At 41.8% G+C, this 8842-nt stretch overlaps 1 pseudogene; it reads left to right on the top strand.

Annotated features, from left to right (window-relative positions):
* The first annotated feature begins 1114 nt into the window (after nucleotides 1–1114).
* Nucleotides 1115–8842, top strand: part of LOC119444390 (glucose-6-phosphate isomerase-like) — an 8245-nt pseudogene continuing 517 nt past the window's right edge.

Genomic DNA, 8842 nt, shown 5'->3' on the forward strand with positions numbered 1-8842 from the left:
CTGTTCGGCCAGCCGGAACTTCATTCCACACCCAAACAATTTTGTACTTTAGGATGTATACTACCGCGCTTATCAATTCATGTTTTGAATAGAAATCGACACAACCGATTATAATTATTCGATGAAAGGCTCATTATATAATAAAAAAAACCGTGTCGATCCACATAATTACATGTTTTCTATAAGATAGTTAGAAGAGGAGACACAGAGAAACACGCCTGAGAATATCGAGATTGCCTGATGTCGCGTTCGCTCGTCGCCTACAAGTCGTACAGCATGCGAGCGACGAGACGATCGCGATGACTTTGAGACGTCACGTCTCCCGGTGTTGCCGGTATGAGGGCAGCAAATACTCGCCGAAACTGGCGTGACGCTTGCTTTATTAATTTAAGTTGATGTGTTTAGTGTAAAGAGCTGCATAAGTATTTCTAAAGGTCTTGCACTACGTTACTTGCACGTATCAAAATCTAGTCGTTTGCTCGTTCCGTGCGACAATCGGTAGTACTTGACTGATGTACATCCAGTTCCGGCTTCGCGCTATTGGCTAGTCGCTCATAGCACTTCCGGGCGACGAGTTCGAAGCCGTCGCTCGTCGCCGTCGCGCAGAAAATCGCTCTCGTGCGGTTTGGGCTTTATTTTGCGACATTTCAGCCGGCCTGATCCTGGCTGGAATGTCGGAAATACAGGTGTTTTTGTACGAACGTCTTGATATACATAGCGAGGGAGGGGGCCGGTTGTAAATCTCAAAAATAATGTTGCTCAAGGTCGTCGCTCGCGTGGGGTTCGACTTGTAGGCGACGAGCAGCCGAGACAGCCATCTCCATCGCATCGCTTGTCGCCGTCGCGCGCAAGATTGCTTGCTTGAAGTGGTCCAACTGAGCGCATTTGAATCTCCCCAAAGTAAGTAGGCGGAGCTGCAGTCACTACTGTGGGCGGAGTTTGAGCTCTCCCTCTCTTTATTATTCTCTTGCCTACCCTTTCACTGCTTCACTGCCTTCTACACCTTGTGCACCTTCTCCTTCCGCACCAAACCACAGACCAAACGACCCAAAAGATCCAGAAGCCCCCGCCCGTGTTTGCTGTGCTGTTGACAGCTGGATTGGCTGGCTGACTGGCTTGCACCGGAGGAGAGTCATCGGACTGAGTATCGCCGCCCGCTGAAGACGGCGTCTACGACTGCGGGCATTTCGCTTTGCTGGGAAGTCATAGTTATGGCCACATTCGCTCAAGACCACTTTTGTTAGACGATCCCGTGTTCAAGAAGCTCCGCGATACTATGACACTGATGGGAAGAGGATCAGTATGCCGGAGCTCTTCAAGAAGGATTCTCAGCGGTTCAAGAAATTCAGGTGAGGCGTCCAGTTTGTGCTTGTTTAAGCAGGAGCGGCTAATGCGAGTCAGCAAGTGTGTTAACATTAACTGTCTGTATATCCTGCCTATGTTATAGCTTCGATGCTAACTGGTGAAGGCCCTCATTCATCATGTCCTTCCCTGACCTTGGGATTTCCTGTGTGTTCGACGTTTTCCTGCAACTTGCTTGCCACAAGGAGACAGGAACTCGCCCGAGATAATTGCTTTTCTTTCGACTTCGCCCTTCACGGGCCACCTCTCTCCTGCTATTTACCAGTGTATCGTACGTCCCGATGCACACCGTCCTACGGCTCGTGTTTTGAAGTAAATACAATTGCTGGACCTTATCTTACTTTACGATTACCAATACTTGGTTTAATTAAAGTTCCGCTCATTTTTACTTTCTTCTTCCTGGTAAAACATGTTTATGGCCAGCAATTTCAGTGGCGCACTTGATTAATGGTTCTGGTTTCAGATGGGGAAATGCGTAACCGCGCAAAATTTTCGCGCGGTTACTACGCAATCTACTGCTTTCGCAGACAGATAAGCAGTCGGCACGTCTAATTCCAGGTTAAACGCATTCTCCTGCTTTTTTCTTTCTTTCTTTCTTTGTTTTTTTCGGGCGGTTCTAGTAAATTCCTGAGAACAAGCGTACTTGGAGCGGCTTGAGCAATTTATCGCGTGATGCATCGTTTCGTTGGCGTGTAATTTCCAATTGTTTTGCTTTTGTTGCAGCATTAAATTAAATACACCTGACTCTGGCGTCCTCTTGTTTGACTACTCCAAGAACATCATCAATGAAGAAGTTTTAGTGAAACTGTTTGACCTCGTCAAGTCACGTAAGGTCGCATTGGCCCGTGATGCAATGTTTCGTGGGGAAAAGATCAACTTCACTGAAGGGAGGCAGTGCTTCACATTGCATTGCGAAACCGCAGCAATACTCCCATCCTTGTAGATGGAAAGGATGTAAGTAGTCATGCATTCTGTACTGCAGTTCTGACTATATGTTGTGTCGAGTTTGGTTTATAGTGTCATTGTAAAGTGCAGCCTGCTGTAATATTGTTCGACTGCGATGTAAAACATGCAAAAACCCGCTGTAGTTGACCATGGCATTCTGCCTTCAAGGACAGGGTCGCAGGTTCAGATGGGAAATTGCACACTGTATTTGTGTGAATGGCACACTTGGTAATTCTTGAGACATTCACTTAGTTTGTAATGCATGTATGCTGCATGTTATAGCAAAATGCACACTGCCTTCAAATAAATTTGTGAGCAGTGTGTGGTGTTTTATACTAAAGTAAACGTTAACCCAATTCTTAAGGAAACTGATTTATTTTGCAAAATGTTATTGCTCCTTCATGAGGCTAGTGACAGACTGCTTGACAGGAACAATGCATTTTGTTAAAACATTGTTTCCGCTTCATGTATTCAGGTTGTCAAATAACTTGGCCTCGCGCTGCCCGCTGCCATCTCCTTAGTTGGTATAGCGACTGTCTAACCAGGTGGCAGTCCCGTGTTTGTTTCCCAAACTCGGACTTCCTTTTGGGCTTCCTTTGCAGAAACTGCCTCAAACCATCCAAATTTCTGGAGAGCTCATTTAGTTAAAATTACATTTCTTGGATGTATGTGACTCCTATGAGATTAATGTGCATTTACTGTATGTTGAGTGGTGCACTTGGGGGTAGTAAATGGAGCTCTGCAGATTTGGGAATTCTACATCTCTCTCTGCTTCAATCATCATTAATGAAATGCATGGTTTTGATTTCACCTTTTTTCGTTGCTTTTGTACCTGTTCATTGATACTGGGTGTCACATCTATCGTGGAGCAAGTAAAAAAAAAAAAAGTGACGTCTGTGTGATTGAAGCCAACTGTGTGTTGCTTGCAACCTCCTGAGGAAGCCCTCAGTAGTTTTTGAGTTAATCATTGAGTAATGAACCTATTAGATTGCAAATTTGGACATTGCCAACGATCCATCTTCAACAGCACCACTTAGCGGGAGCTTTAGCTCGGGGTTAAGTTTGATGCTGCCTATTCAAAAACATGTAAAATGCAGAAATGCTTTTATGGGACAATCCCTGGACCGATTTGAAGGAATTGTTGCATTTGAGAGAAAGTTAAATTCCGGTGACTGTAGGAAGCATAATTTTAATTTAGGGCCTGGAAGTTTTTTAAGAAATTGCCGATAATCAGTAAGTAAAAAAAAAAAATAGAACTACAAGTTTACCAATGCTTAACTCTCCACTAAGAACAGATATCGCAGTTCAGTAAACTGCATCCATTAGAGCATCTAAAGCAGACAAATTTTATATATCATTATACAGTTTATGTGAATTTGCTACAATGTTTTCATGGGTTTTGTAAAAGTCCTCACAAACAGTTTATTTCAGAGTGGTGTGTGATGCTCAATTTTGTCCGCTTTATATGTATAATTAGGTGCAGTTTAGAGAATTATACGTTTTTTATTGCTAAATTAGTTTTAAATTATATCATTTCGTTCTTTTTTAATTTTGCAATTTTCGAGAATTTGTAAACAAAATCAACAGCCTAAATAAACAATATGCTTCCAACAGTCGCTAGATTTTAACGTTTTCTTTTAAATGCAACAAACCTCATCAAATTTCGTGCAGCGAGTGCCTAGAAAAACATTCCTTCGTTCCCATCTATTTAGATAGAAACCCCCGAGCTAAATTTTCCTCTTAACACAGATAGCTCAATAAAACTGGACATGTGCTGTTCTTTTACCGCTTCCCTTCTCATTCAACAAATGCTGACTTTAAATAAAAGCTCAGTAGCTCGACAAAACTAGCAATAGACAATCCACTTTCCTTGAAAATTGATCTTCTCTATTACCCTTGCATATACACTTTTCAACAAAATGCACAAGATGGTGTTGCAGCAAAGGATAATACATGGCAACGTCTAAGCAAAACTTCTCGTACCTCAGTAGATTGGAGCTATTTAGAAACTCTACTGCTTCCACGAACTGTGCTCTTCGAAGGTCATCCACTCTGCCTATTAAGATGTGTCAAAAGAGAGCTAGAAATGACGTGCTGCCAAATCCTGCACTTTGAAAACACACATCGAAATGGAGTGTTCACCTCTTGTTTTTTCTTTGAAGATAATGTTCAGCCCCTTCTCACCTTCGTTCTTCACTTCATCAGCAACGCGATCTTCACTCATGTCATGCAGCAGAGATGGCTTGGTTGTGAATCCTGGATGGCTTATCAAGCACACCAATAAAGTTCTTGTGAACCGTGGCCCTTCCTTTATCCATGTAAATGCTCCTTGGCATAACCGCAAAGAAGCCTTCCTTGTCTGAGATCAGCACCCTGGAATTGCTTTCACCGAGGTAACCCACTACTGGTTCCTCGCCATCGCATCAACAGTGTGTCTCGCAAACCTTGGACAGAGCATCGATGCACTCTGGAATGCACCTAGAATAATCTCCTTCTGTCATTGGTCGCTACACTTCTCTTCCCAGTGCTCCCTCTCCTCATTGAGAGAGGCTCAGTGCAATACTTCAGGTCTCTGCACAGAACATCCAGGACATGTTCTGGCACCAGTTGCCCACCAAGCACTAATAGTTCTTGCGGCTTGACTGTTGTGTTTTTTTTACTGAAGTTATCTGATGGTGTTCCACAATGCTTCAATCGCCTGCATAGAAGTCTTCAGCCAAATACCTCAGGTTGTACCTTGAGCGTGTCCAAGCTACTTACAAGCTACTTAAAAACCTTACTTGCTGCCAGGCTTCAGACCAAAGACTTCAGACACACCCTCGGGAGTGCCCTGGGAAGGGGATCATCCAACACGGAGTGCTTGCAAGTCCGGAGAACAAAGTGGCAGCCTAGCATATCACGATGCCACTCTTGCCTTTCAGACATGTGAAGCTATCATGGATGACAGCATGGCAGGGTTAGCAGGAGAAATGTAACATAGAGAAGAGCCCCTTCTACAAGAAATCAAACTTGGGATGGCAAATTGGGCAAGTTGGTAATAATCCACCATCAACAGCTCCAAGAAAACAGGACCACCCTTGTCCTGTTTATTTTGCTTGTCTGTCTTAAGTGGTACTGTTGAAGATGAATTACTGAGTAATTACAAATAATCAAATTTTTTAAATGGATAACTTTATGGCCAGATTGTCAGTATAAAGTTTGTAGAGCACATTTGAAAACATGACTTCGTTAAGGACATGTTACTGTTTGCACAGCTTTTTTTTTTTTTTTTTTTCCTGTGCTTCAAAGAAAGCCATGGCCTGGCCTGTCACTTGCATGTCACAGTTGCTTTCATTTAAATGTGTTCAAAACAGTTACACAAGAGGTAGCATGTTGCAAATATTTGAGTGATGTTTAAAACGTGCTTTACAAATCTTGTATTGACATGTTTAAAATAAAAGCAGGTAATTGCTTCTAATTAAAAGAACAAGAAATACAGGAGGGTTCTTTATGAAGTTGCTAACATACAGGTGGTTTCATCCACCCAGAAGGCTGCACTTTCTTTTACAACTGGCTCTGTCTTACCTGACACACCCAGTGTGTAATTTATATTTATACAAAATACCCCTAAAGGCCCTCGCAACCGAGGGTATTACATAGGGGGGGGGGGGGCACAAATACAACAACCAAAAGAACACATGTTACACTATACCAGCAAGTTAGAATTTCGTTATACAGTCATAACACTATGCAACACTATACAGATTAATAACAGCTATACAACCTACAAACAAATTTATTAAAAAATACGAGAATCATCATAGAAGTATAAGGAATAAACAAAAAAAAACCCGATGCACATCTAGATAACAGTTTACACAATTATTACGCTGTAGTACTAGCAGACAGTAGATTAAAAAATTTATCGTGATCTGTGGTCGTAGCAACACATGGAGGCTAAGCGTTCCAGTCAGTTATAGTGCGTGGAATGAATGAATGTGCATACTTAAATGAACGACATGACATGCGCTTGAACTTGAAAGGATGGTCGCGTCTATCAAAAATAGCAGATGGCAAACAAAAAAGTCGTTATGAAGGGTTGAGTGATGATACAATTTATGAAAAAGTGATAAACGGTGCACTTTTATGGCGGAGAGATAGTTCTTGAAAGCCAGCACGTTTCTTCAATGCTGTGATGCTGGTATGACGTGAATAATCAGAATAGATGAAACGAACTGCGCGGTTCTGCAGTGATTCAATGCTGTTTATTAGGTATGCTTGATGGGGGTCCCAAATTGCCGAAGCATATTCGATTTTAGGCCGGATGAGAGTGGTATAAGCACGTGATCGGAGGTGGGAAGGGGCATGCTTTAGGTTATGTTTTAAAAGACCTAATGACCAATTAACGAATGCAACAGTAAGGTTAATATGATGGTTCCATGTTAAGTTGGAATAAATGTGAACATCGAGGTACTTATAAGTGGTTACCAACTCAAGTGGATTATTATTTAAGGTATATGCGGTTGGAATTCGAGACTTACGGTTAGTGAAAGACATGCATTTTGTTTTTGAAGGGTTAAGTTGCATGAGCCAGGTAGAGCACCATGCTGTTACTGAGTCAATGTCATATTGTAGGGCAAGGCGATCATCATTAGAGTAAATGTTACGGTAAATTACACAATCATCAGCGAAAAGTCTGATTTGGGACGAAACAGAGTTAGGTAAATCGTTAATAAATATCAGGAAAAGTAAGGGACCAATTACACTTCCTTGTGGGACGCCAGAATGTACTTGGCTGAAAGAATTCTGGTTATTGACAGTAGTAAACTGAAACCTGGAAGAGAGAAAATCTTTTACCCATGCTCAAACAAGAGGGTGAATATTAAGCAGTGCTAATTTGGTTAATAACCGATTGTGAGGTACCTTATCAAAAGCTTTTGAAAAATCTAGAAATATCGAGTCGACTTGAATACCCGCATCGACAGATGAATGTAGGTCTTGGATGAATCCAGCAAGTTGCGTTTCGCACGAGTAGCCTTTACGGAAACCGTGTTGGTACATAAAGATGATGTTATGTTCTTCTAAATAGTTAATAACCTGGGAGTGAATCACATGTTCAAGGAGTTTGCAAACTGTGTTAGTTAATGAAATGGGACGATAATTGAGAAGCAATGAGTGATCCCCAGACTTGAAAATCGGCACAACCTTAACTAACCGCCAGTCGCTTCGAACGATACCAGATGAAAGAGCCTGTGAAAAAATAGCGGACAATATGCGATGAATACCTTCTGATGAATTCACGAGTATTTTGTTGTTGAAACCTAGGTGATCAGAGGCTGATGAAGTTTTAAGTTTCGTTAGTAAAGATAAGATACCGGTCTCGCTAATAATTATTTCGGACATTGAGGTGTTGGAAATATTCATTGTGATAGGGGCTAAAAAAGCCTCTTCTCTGGTAAAAACTGATGTGAATGCTTTATTGAATACTTCAGCGCATTCAGCCGCAGGAATACTGTCACCTACAGCATCGGTGAGGGTTATATCGGGTTTATTGGAAGGATTGTCTGCCAGAACTTTCGAGGGTTGTTTGTTAACATTGATGGTAGATCGTGTGAGAAGAAATGGCGGCGAGTAGATATCAGCGCCGACTGATATTCCTTATCGCAGGCTTTGTAGCGTTGCCAGGAATTGGATTGCCTGTTTAAGTCGGCCTGTCTGTAGAGGCATTTCTTATTGTTAAGGCGACGTAGATGGCTATTAAACCAAGGCGCATAGTATTGTATAGTATTGCATGGTTTCATGGTTTTGTGAATAAGATGTCCTAGTGATGCAAGTCATAGCCAAGATTATTTTGATACAGTGTGTGGTAGTATAAGTATTGTCGTCCTTGACTTCATCTTAATGTGGGAATTTTGTTACAGGTGATGCCTAGCGTCAATGCTGTCTTAAAGCACATGCGGGAATTCTCGGACTCTGTCCGTAAGGGCGAGTGGAAGGGCTACTCTGGAAAATCCATCACTGATGTTGTGAATATTGGCATTGGAGGCTCCGACCTAGTAAGTGTTTCTGTTAGTTGTGCAGCTGAAATTGCATTTTGTGAAATTAATAATTATGCTTGTAATTTTGGCATGTCTTTCTTCATGTTAGGTGAACTTGCAGAAAAAACTTGTGAATCATTTCAAAGACTGCAACTGTGTTTATGGTGACCCCATGATGTCACATCAACTGAGTTTCACTCATATTTAAAATTTATACAGGGCCCTCTCATGGTGACTGAGGCACTGCAGCCTTACCAGTGTGGCCCAAATGTTCATTTGTCTCCAACATTGATGGCACTCACCTTGCAAAGACACTAAAAAACCTAAGTGCAGAGACGACTCTGTTCATCATTGCATCAAAGGCAAGTGCTGTAGGGTCTTCATCCTTTATTATCATGAAACTGCTCCTAAATGAGTAATGCTCTTCTTTACTTTGTAGACATTTACCACCCAAGAAACTATTACGAATGCTCAATCAGCAAAGGAATGGCTGATGAATCACACCAAGAATGTAAGAA

Source organism: Dermacentor silvarum, chromosome 1 (assembly GCF_013339745.2).
Source record: "Dermacentor silvarum isolate Dsil-2018 chromosome 1, BIME_Dsil_1.4, whole genome shotgun sequence".
Lineage (NCBI taxonomy): Eukaryota > Metazoa > Arthropoda > Arachnida > Ixodida > Ixodidae > Dermacentor > Dermacentor silvarum.